This window comes from Rhinatrema bivittatum, chromosome 6 (genome assembly GCF_901001135.1).
Source record: "Rhinatrema bivittatum chromosome 6, aRhiBiv1.1, whole genome shotgun sequence".
In the NCBI taxonomy this organism is placed as follows: domain Eukaryota; kingdom Metazoa; phylum Chordata; class Amphibia; order Gymnophiona; family Rhinatrematidae; genus Rhinatrema; species Rhinatrema bivittatum.
This window is the reverse complement of record NC_042620.1, coordinates 102,935,849-102,947,959: the sequence shown is the minus strand read 5'-3', so window position 1 is coordinate 102,947,959 and position 12,111 is coordinate 102,935,849. Positions and strand designations below refer to the sequence as shown.

At 38.3% G+C, this 12,111-nt stretch overlaps 1 long non-coding RNA gene across 1 annotated transcript in view; it reads right to left on the bottom strand.

Moving 5' to 3' along the window:
* LOC115093630 overlaps nt 1-12,111 on the bottom strand; it is a 649,997-nt gene that overhangs the window by 517,167 nt on the left and 120,719 nt on the right. The window lies entirely within an intron of this gene.

Genomic DNA, 12,111 nt, shown 5'->3' with positions numbered 1-12,111 from the left:
AAGACATGGTTTAATGGAACACAATCAACATGGATTTACCCAAGCGAAGTGTTGCCTAACAAATCTGCTTCATTTTTTTGAAGGGATTAATAAGCATTTGGATAAAGGTGAACCAGTAGATGTAGTGAATTTGGATTTTCAGAAGGCATTTGACAAAGTCCCTCATGAGAGGCTTCTAAGGAAACCAGAAAGTCATGGGATAGGAGGCAATGTCCTTTCGTGGATTACAAACTGGTTAAAAGACAGGAAACAGAGAGTAGGATAAAATGGTCAATTTTCTCAGTGGAAAAGGGTAACCAGTGGAGTGCTTCAGGGATCTGTACTTGGACTGGTGCTTTTCAATATATTTATAAATGATCTGGAAAAGAATACGACGAGTGAGGTTATCAAATTTGCGGATGATATAAAATTATTCAGAGTAGTTAACTCATAAGCAGATTGTGATACATTACAAGAGGACCTTGCAAGACTGGAAGATTGGGCATCCAAATGGCAGATGAAATTTAATGATAACCCTTGCTGTAGTTACACGATGTTAGGTTCCATATTAGGTGCAACCACCCAGGAAAAAGATCTAGGCATCATAGTGGATAATACTTTAAAATCATCGGCTCAGTGTGCTGCAGCAGTCAAAAAAGCAAACAGAATGTTAGGAATTATATGGATGGGAATGGTTAATAAAACAGAAAATGTCATAATGCCTCTGTATCGCTCTATGGTGAGACCGCACCTTAAATACTGTACACAATTCTGGTTGCCACATCTCAAAAAAGATATAGTTGTGATGGAGAAGGTACAGAGAAGGGCAACCAAAATGATAACAGGGATGGAACAGCTCCCCTATGAGGAAAGTCTGAAGAGGTTAGGGCTGTTCAGCTTGAAGAAGAGACGGCTGAAGGGGGATATGATAGAGGTCTTTAAAATCATGAGAGGTCTTGGACGAGTAGATGTGAATCAGTTATTTACACTTTTGGATAATAGAAGAACTAGGGGGCACTCCATGAACTTAGCAAGTAGCACATTTAAGACTAATTGAGAAAATTCTTTTTCACTCAATGCACAATTAAGCTCAGGAATTTGTTGTCAGAGGATGTGGTTAGTACAGTTAGTGTAGCTGGTGTTAAAAAAGGTTTGGATGTTCTTGGAGAAGTCTATTAACTGCTATTAATCAAGTTGACTTAGGGAATGACCTCTGCTATTACTGGCATCAGAAGCATGGGATCTTCTTGGTGTTTGGGTACTTGTCAGGTTCTTGTGGCCTAGTTTGGTCTCTGTTGGAAACAGGATGCTGGGCTTGATGGACTCTTGGTCTGACCCAGCATGGCAATTTATTATGTTCTTATGTTCAGTATAGGGGTGAAATTCTTCTAAGCATGAAAGATCTGGGGGTGATCATATTTGAGGATCTTAAGGTGGCCAAACAGGTAAATAAGGCAATGGCAAAAGCCAGAAAATGGTTGGGTGAATCAGGAAAGAAGGTGATATTGCCTCCTATAGAGGTCCCTGATGAGACCTCATTTGCAATATTGTATACAGTTCTAGAGACCACATCTTGAAAAGGATATAAACCAGTTGGAGTTGGTCTAAAGTGTGGTTACTAAAATGAACAATGGTCTTCATTCCAAAGCATATGGGGACAGACTTAAAAATCTAAACATGTATACCCTAGAGGAAATGTGGGCTAGGGAAGGTGTGATACAGAAAAGTATATGCCTCCAAAGTTTCCATGCGCAGAGGTGAGCCTCTTTAAAAGTAAAGGAAGCTCTAGAACAAGGGGTCATGGGATGAGGCTGAAAGAGAAAAGGAGTAATCTTAGGAAATATTTTACTACAGAGAGGATAATGGAAGCATGGAGCAGCCTCCCTGTGGAGGTGGTCGAGACAAGGACAGTATCTGAATTCAAGAAAGCATGGGATAAACACAAAAAATCTCTATGGGATTGCAAAGTTGAATAGTTAGTGAGGACAGGCAAACTAGATTGGCTGTATGATCTTTTTGTGCCATATTTCTATGTTTCATGTTTTTCACTCCCTGCCAGCTTGATCATCAGTAGCCAGGCTTTGGAATCAAACCCAGATCTCCCTCATGGCAGAATGCAGAAGTATCAGTGAGCTGTTGATTTTTATTAGGCGGAGGGAAGGGGTTTTTAAGCAGGTTAAACAATAATATTATCTCAAGAACTAAAATAGGAAATCTGAACATATAAGGAGTCTTAATGATGTTTCATTTAACTGCCAACTCGATATCTAAAGCAATGTTTTCAAAGACTACTGTTTTCATTCCAAATTAATGGAGCAAAGACAGCAAGTAAATCAAAATGGGAGTATTGATAATAGAGCTCATACAGAACATCTAGTATCATATTACATATGAAAACAAAATTACTCATACTACATTTGAGATATATATATAATATATATAATATACACATGGGCACAAACAAACAGAAAGAGAGATCACACACATCGACATAAGACATATGTCACCCATATGTGAGGACTAACATCCTGCTGTCCTGTGAGAACACCTGTTACAGGTAAGCAACATTTGCTTTAAATGTTTTGTGGTCTTATTTGCATTGTTGGGATTTCTAATCTTATTGAAGTCTCATAAATGACTAATAATCCATCCACTGATGATGATAAATTTCAAAATATTCTCGCTATAAACATGCCGAACATTTACCCACGCCCTGTTGACGAGTTACTATTATTATTATCTATGTAATATTTAATTTATTATTATCTATATGTTATAGGTTATATACTATAGGTTATACGTTATATGTTAAGAAACGCTGTTCCATGTAACGCCTTTTGTGCGAAAGTTTTGTTATATGTAAACCGACCTGATTCGATACTTGTATTGAGAATGTCGGTATATAAAAATCCGAAATAAATAAATAAATAAAGGCATATTGTACAACTATTTACATGCAACTTTGCACATGTTTTAGGCCTTTGGTTTGCAAAATTTGAAGGCATGCAAAAACTTTATGCAAGGAATAAATTTGGGACAGCCCTAAAAATCCCCCAAGCCTCTCTAAATTTCTTTGGTGCAACATGAGACAAAATGCCGGAAGATGCTCAAGTTTTTACACAGCCCAATACTTTCATAGAATAAAAGCGAAAGTGAATAAGCTTGGCATATCAATGAGATTTTGCTGCTTTAATGCATTAATATTTTGTACTCTGAAAAATTACAGAACAGCATTTTATGGAAATATCTAGAATAATTTCCGATCCATCTCCAAAATATGCATGAAGAAGATTCAATGCATGAAATTGTATGCTTTTATTTTCAGGCTACTACCTTAGATAAATTAAAGTGTTCAACACTACACCAAGCCAGGTGTCAGAAATGAATAGTGAATGTGCCAGCAAAGATGTTCTCCATTTGTTAAATTCTATCCTGGATTCTGACAGAACTGATTAGCTTTTTGACATATATTGCTACTGACACAGATAGAAACCAGCCCTCTCACTCTAAGTATTCTGGCTTTTGTAAATATGTAGTCAGTATTACAGTTATTCCTAAAAACTGTAGACCTAATCAGTAGGGAATTAGAGCATTGTTGAGGTGGGGAAACAGAATCACTGTTGCTCATTAACCCTCAAATTACAGAAAACAGCTGCTTACTAAAAATAATTTGATCCTGGAATGAGTTGGGTGCATAGGGAAAGAAGATGATATTGCCCGCTATAGAATTCCCTGATGAGATCTCATTTGGAATAATGTATACAACTCTAGTTGTATCATAACATGATTATAGCATACATGTCATATCTTCATTGATTGGTAAGTTCATAAATGGTGACCGTATACTATGTAGATTAATAAGATTGTATCCAACACGTACTTGATTTGGTTCAGTTCTCGGACTGTTTCCTTTTCTGCTATCTGTTTGAACTGTTCCTTCTTTTGTGGACACTCATTGCTACTCCAAAAACAAATGCAAAATCCTGAAGATCATTCTATTATAGAACTACACACACAAAGGACAACCCTGATATTATACTCTACGCATGAATGTCACGCAGTTTTCGTTTTGAGATGTTTTGGCACAAAAAATATATAAATAACCCATTAGTCATGTCATCTCCTGCAATTTTATATATCGGGGTGGTCAACTCTGAGCCTCAGATACAAATAGATCTGAATTTCAGGATATCAACTCAACCGAATTGTACCACAAGGTATATTTGCAGAACAAGATCCAAATTTGCACACATATTTACTACATATTGAGGATTCTTACTCTCCACTGTATTGTATTACTGAATGAACCATTTGTTTACAGACATTCATGAAAAAGTTTGAATATTAAAATTTGACCTTATCATCCTGGTAACACAGGACTTGAATCATATTTAGTCAGCCTGTTCTGAGAGAAGAGCAAAAACTAACAATCCAGAATTCAGATGTTTTCAGTTTGATCTCTTATGAGAAACAGAGTATACAATGGCGGAGAACAATCCTAAGTCCCATCCATTCTGTCCAATTTACTTTTTGTTACCTTGTCAGAAATTTCACTTGATCTCTAGTCTTTCCTTTATAGCTAAGGATCCTTTGTCCTTCCCTGAATCCTGTTATTATTTTTTTCCTCTGTCACTGCCACTGCTACTGCCACTGGGAGATTATTCCATGCAGCTATCACCTGTGTGAAGAAATATTTTCTAATGTTACTCCTAAATCTATCCCCTTTAAGATCTTAAAGGTGAATTTTAAAAACCCGACACATGCATCAGGGAATGCTTGAATAAGTCAGGCCTGGGTGCGCCGAGCAAGATATGCATATATCTCCTGCAGGACGCACATCTAGAAAATTTTCAAAAAGGGGCAGGGAGTGGACAGCCACTGGGTGGGGCATGAATGTTTCAGGGCGTGAACCTGAGATGTGCGCATAAATATTCCATCCGGCGTGTGCACAGCCTCCCTTCTGTGTAAATTTACTTCTGCTATGGATGCTGTGTAAGTTAACATTTAAAGAAAACTAGGTAGATCTGTGCGGTTTTAAGGGTTGGGGCTAATTGGGGGAGTGAAGGCTATTAATTAGGGGAGTTTAGAGACCCTATCTCTTAAGTGCTGCAGTACACTACTAAGCATAGTAACCAGGAAATTCCTGAGTGAGGTAGAAGGCAGGACATAGACGAGGTGGGAAAAGAGGGCAAGTTGACAGGATGAACGACTCCCTTGAACTGAAGTATTATTGCTGAAAAAATACTATGGGGCAGATTTTAAAGTGGTTACGCGCGTATATTACGTGCGTAACCGCGAATACCCACTCCTGTGTGCGCCAAGCCTATTTTGCATAGGCCCGGCGACACGCGCAAGCCCCGGGACACGCGTATGTCCCGGGGCTTGAAAAAAGGGGCGGGGAGTGGGTGGGGCAGGGTGGGGGCGGGACCGAGGCCTCCGGCACAGTGGCCTTGCCAGGGGATCGCACACCAGCACTTGGCCGTACGCACAACCTACTCCTGACTGGAGGCAGGTGCAATTTATTTAATAAAGGTCGGGGGGGGGGGTAGATAGGGATGGGGGGTGGATTAGGCAGGGGAAGGGAAGGGAAGGTGGGGGGGGCGGAAGGAAAGGTCCCTCTGAGGCTGCTATGATTTCAGAGTGGCCTCGGAGGGAACGGGGAAAGCCATCAGGGCTCCCCTAGGGCTTGGTGCGCGCAAGGTGCACAAGTGTGCACCCCCTTGCGCGCGCCGACCCCAGATTTCATAACATGCTCACCACCTTATTCACATATTCAGTCCAGTTATAGCCATAAAAGTTTGGAACTATTCTCCTGAAGAAAATAATATTTGGTTTTGCCTAGGTATATACAGTATGAAGGAACGATGTGTTTTTGTTTTAAACATAGAGATAACTTGCTTGGCAGTGAAGGGGTTAAGGAAAAGATAGTTGAGTGCATAAACTATTTTGTGTATCTTTATATAGTACCTCTGGCAAAGTATATTTTCATGGCCTATAAAATAATTTTATGATTTAATGAACATCTTAAAGATACAGCAGTTTATATTGTAAGCAAGAGCATTGCTCAGTGCTTATTTATTCATAGATTTACCTTTGCTTTGACCCTGGAGAATGACTGTGTCTTTTTTTCTCTGTAACTTATGTTTATTGGTTTTGCAATATGCAACATAACCGGATAATTCACCAAGAAACAATTTGCATTTGAACATAGTTGTTAGTCGGTAAGCAATGGAGTTCCAACATGTTGAATAATAACAGATTTAATTTCTGCTAACCCCTTAGTTCCAATACAACCTAATAGTTTGCTCCCAATAACCCTCCTTTATCCCTCCCTCTCTCCCTTCCATCCCCCCTTCCTCCCCTCCCCCCTCCCCCTCCCAAGTGTCACCATGTTATGGAGAGTATGTAGAATTTGGAAAAGATTTTGAGAAAGATAAAGTAATAAAGATACACGATACATGACTAAAGCGATCCACGTTCATGTAAAGGCTCTTGGCTAGGCCAGCTCTTGACCGGGTAACAGCTCTGCCACATTTTGATTGCCCTTTTTTTCTTTTTGTGAAAATATGTACTCCATCACTATCATGACTGTGTCTTTAAGGGCTTTGGTGATCCTTTTTTTTTTTTTTTCCCCTTAACCTGAGGTTTGGGATTGAGACAGCTGGAGCTGAAAGAGAAGGCCCCAGCTGTTAAAATCCTGTAATTTTGCTGTTAGTGGATAAATAATTTTTAAAAATTCTTTAGGAGGCCTAAGATTCAGGACCTCTGGGACAATGCTCCTTATTTTGTCCAAAGATTAATGAGCCACTACAAATTAGACCTGCACAAGGGGGAGGCTCTAAAACTGTACTTATGGAGCATATAAAATTATTAACCTGCCAATTGGAAGATGTTTTGCTATAAAACATGATCCATGTTCCCAAGATAGAGATGCAGGGATGGAAAATTAGGAACTGAGTATAAATTCATAGCTAAAGATAGTGATATATATGCTACTAGAAGAACCCATTTCCTATGCTGCTGCTGCTCCTACTACACATTTATTTAGTGCTACAAGGTGTACAGTTCCTGTATGTGGAGCTTTCGATCTAGTAAACACAGACAACTGTTGTGAGAAAGGGATGAAATTCATAAGGCTTTTGTAACAGACAGAAAAAGAAGCTAAAAAGGGACGCTTATTTAGTTCACATACTTTTGAATTTAATTACACTTCCTTAATGTATAACTCTGAAAATGTACTTGGTGAATGCATCAAGGTTATTATTCTTGATCTGATATTAGAGAAGAGAGCAGATATATTATTTTGTATACTGCAGTTATGGTTAAATATCATTGACTGTGAGGATATTCTACCAGGAATTAAGGACTTGCCGGAATCCGTTTTGGCTCCGGCGGAGGTGTTTTTTTTAAAGATTGCCCCAAGGGTTAGATTTCGGATCTGTTCCAAATTCCACTCCACTCCCAGTTTGTTTGGACTCCTCCTCTGAGACTGGAGTGGATAGGGTATGTTCCACACCAACAGAGGAGGAGAACTTGGCATCAGTTCCTATTCCGGCCCCTGTAAAGATGATCGAGTATGATGGTTCATTGGGAATGGGCTGAACCAATTGAAGTAACCCTGAAAGACGTCTGGAGGGTTGTCAGCAGGACTGAGATTAACTTGAGTAAATCTATTATTCAACTATCTGCCTTTTCAGAAGGAGCTTCTTCTAAATTAAGAGAACTAGATAATAGAGTGTTAAAAACTGAGAAACATAATATATTACTCTCTGAATAGCTATCTAATGAAAGATTGTTTATACAGCCATTCTAGAATGGAATCATTTGAGAACACTTTAAGAGCAAAGAATCTTCGGTTATTAAACTTCCCGAAGTCAAGACTAATGTCTCCTTTGGAATTGTTTAAGAAATATGTTAAATAAGAGTTCCATATTGTACAAGATAAAGAAATTATGTTGTCCAGATGTTTTTATATCCCTGAAGCCAAAACGTTAATTGCTGAGGAAGGGGGAATGGATGTAATCGCACCCTTTAATACTAGGGATGTTTCAGCTTTTCTAACAGATTTACAAGATTTGATTAGAACTAGAACTACTCTGATTGATTCTTTTGTGGCTGATCTAAACAAGGAATTGGTACTTTAGCATTATTTTACATATCAGATGGAGAAATTCTGTGGGGCTAATGATTCCAATTTTCCCCAGACATCTCTCATGAGACACAGCTGCCTAAAAAAAGTTTTCTTTCTTTAAGATCTAAGGTTCAGGCTCTGGGGGGTGTATTTTTCTTAAAATTTCCCTGCAAATGTTTAATTACCCTCCAGGGAAACAATATATATTTTTACTGACCCCCTCCCATTTAGAAACCTTCATAAAAGATAAATCTGAACATGTATCTGCTGTAAGTTAGTAAGTATATTATAGGAGGCATGTATATTGCGTATTTAAGAAAGGCAGCTGTTCTCTTCTATGATATTTGTATTATTTTTCTTTTCTCAAATGTTTCTTTTAGGTGGCTCCTATTGTGGACTTACACAGTAGCTGTGCATGACATATCTGTTTTGTATTGTTTCTTTCAATTTAATTTTCTTACTTATTACCTTGATTTGTATGGAAAAGCATAATTTGTTTAGTTAAAAATCCAATAAAGAATAAATGTATATGTATATATATATCTCAATGACTCCTTCACCCAATCAGAAGGCTCTCCCTTGGGTTATAATGCATTTAAATGTTTAAGGCAGCAGGGCAGAGGGAAGGTGTAATTATAATTCCCCATGACAAACCTTCCAAACAGATACTGATTTCATTGGTGAATAGAATTGAATGTTTGATAATAAGGATTGGGAATACTGAATAATATGGCTGTCCTCTTAATTTAATGTATACCACAAGAAGACAATATTCTTCTTGATAAATTCATTCAGATGCTCTTTATTAGTTTAGAACTATCTAATACATTAACCTTGGGAGATTTTAATCTGCATATTTATGGAGAAATCTCTTAGGAGGACATCTGATGTTTTTAACTTGTTTATCAGTTCTTGGATTTTCCCAATGGGTGAACATTGCTATACATATTAAAGGACATTGATTAGATCTAGTGCTTTTACATAACATGGAAGGTCTAAAACCCACTGTTGATATGCAACCATTTGCCTGGTCAAATGACGCCTTGACTTCCTTATCCTCAAAGGGTGTCTTTCTTCAATTATCCTCTCATAAGACAACTTGGTGATCAAGGTACTGGAAGGATCTGACTGCACTGCAATTTAGAGATGCTATGGATGAAGAAATTTAATGTCAGCTGGATGGATTAGTAAAAAAGTAGGATCTGGTCATTCGTGTGGCCGTAGATAAAATTATGCCAGAGAAAATTAGAACTAAAATAGTCTATGAAAGTGCACCTTGGGTTTCAGATAAACTGAGAGAGTTAAAACCTCAGGGCTGAAGATTAGAAAGAACATGGTGAAAGCGAGGAAGAGCCCAAGATAGAGAAATCTAGAAAAATATTTTAAAGTAGATAATAAAAAAGTGTGAGAAAAGAAAAAGAGAGGATTTGACAATAAAACTCCACATCAGGATGAGACTATTACAGCTGGAGGACTGAATGGGATGGAACATTCAGATGATTTCCCTATACGAGAGATAATGAACGGTGTTGGTGATAAATGGTCATGCTATGTGATCTGCTTCTGATGTTTTATCTCAGAAGGATCTGAATTCTATTTTGACTAAAGCTAAGCCAAGTTCTACTCCCCAAGATTCTATTCCTGCTGGTCGGGTTAAAAAGGCTAAAGAGAACCTTTTGACTCCTCCCTCATCCATTATTAATACTTCCCTGCAAGAAGAGAAACAATTATTTGTCCAATTTGTAAGAAAATTAATCTTGATCCTACTTTTTATGGATAAGCTAATAGAAAGAGTAATAACTCTAAAAATAATTCAATACTTAGAGAATACAGGAACATTTTGGCACCCTGGGAATCTGCTTTCCATGCTGGATTCCAAATTGAGACCATACTCCTAGCTTTGGTAGCTGTCTATAGAGATCTTGATATAAGCTTAGATTCTGTGATATTTTTGCCTCACCTTATGACTACATTTGACACTGTAGCTCATAGTACCTAGGATAGTAGCTTTTAAAAGGTGCACGTGCCCATGCCCAGGGACATGGCCATTTATAACATATGCACATATGTGCATGCATGTTATAAAATAGCCTGAACGCATGCACATGTGCATGCAACTTTATGTGATGAGTGAGATAATCAAATTTGCAAATTTGCAGATGATACAAAAATTGTTCAGAGTAGTTAAATCACAAGCAGATTGTGATAAATTGCAGGAAGACCTTGTGAGACTGGAAAATTGGGCATCAAAATGGCAGATGAAATTTAATGTGGATAAGTGCAAGGTTATGCATATAGGGAAAAATAACCCATGCTATAGTTACACAATGTTAGGTTCCATATTAGGTGCTACAACCCAAGAAAGAGATCTAGGCATCATAGTGGATAACACATTGAAATCGTCGGTTCATTGTGCTGCGGCAGTCAAAAAAGCAAACAGAATGTTGGGAATTATTAGAAAGGGAATGGTGAATAAAACAGAAAATGTCATAATGCCTCTGTATCGCTCCATGGTGAGACTGCACCTTGAATACTGTGTACAATTCTGGTGGCCGCATCTCAAAAAAGATATAATTGCGATGGAGAAGGTACAGAGAAGGGCAACCAAAATGATAAGGGGAATGGAACAGCTCCCCTATAAGGAAAGACTAAAGAGGTTAGGACTTTTCAGCTTGGAGAAGAGATGGCTGAGGGGGGATATGATAGAGTGTTTAAAATCATGAGAGGTCTAGAACTGGTAGATGTGAATCGGTTATTTACTCTTTCGGATAATAGAAGGACTAGGGGGCACTCCATGAAGTTAGCGTGTGGCACATTTAAAACTAATCAGAGAAAGTTCTTTTTCATTCAACGCACAATTAAACTCTGGAATATTTTGCCAGAGGATGTGGTTAGTGCAGTTAGTATAGCTGTATTTAAAAAAGAATTGGATAAGTTCTTGGAGAAGAAGTCCATTACCTGCTATTAATTGAGTTGACTTAGAAAATAGCCACTGCTATTACTAGCAACGGTAACATGGAATAGACTTAGTTTTTGGGTACTTGCCAGGTTCTTATGGCCTGGATTGGCCACTGTTGGAAACAGGATGCTGGGCTTGATGGACACTTGGTCTGACCCAGTATGGCATGTTCTTATGTTCTTAACACATGCCTATGCGTGCAAATGCCGCTTCTACTACGCAAGTGGGGGGATTTTAAAAGACGCACACCAACGCCATTACCAGTTTTATAAGTTTGTTCCCAGTTCACCCAAGTAAGAAAAAGGACTTCGAAACCCCCATAGTTTAATAGCCTCCCTTCTCCCCTATTAGCCCCAACCCTTAAAACCACACTGATGGTGTTTAGTTTTTGTTTTTTTTTGTTTTATGACTTACATGCCATCCATAGTAGAAGTAAAGTTAATGACATAAATATTAATGCACAAATTTCAAGGTGAAATCCAGCAATGCCCATGCCCCGCTCATTCCATGCCCATGCTCCACTCCTCTTTCAGAACTTTTCAATTGTGCATGTAGTGGCAAGTACACATGTACGGAGATGGCTTTTTAAATCTGCTCGGCTTTTAAAATTCACCTTTTATTGCCAAGTCATTGAAGGCAAGATCTTAAAAAGGTTCTCAAGCTTTTCGAAGAGTAGATTACAGAGAGTACATCTGGGAAATGGGTTGTGGGTGCCTTGGGTTTTACAATGTAGAGCACTGTAGGGCTCCATACTATCTCCTGTATTATTCAATGTGCACATTGAGCCGCTTGCTCAGATTGCCAACATGGCAGGTTGCAAATATATAATGTATGCTGGTGATATACAAATATACTGCAAACTAGGGAATAGATGCCAGGAAAATTTGAAAAGGCTCAATAATCTTCTGAAGAGGCTTAGCTAACTGAGAACAATTTATTTTATTTACCAACATTTGATCTCAATTGAGATATCACGCTGGTTTACATTCAGGTACTGTAGGTGTTTCTCTATCCCCAGAGGGCTTACAATCTAAGTTTTTTT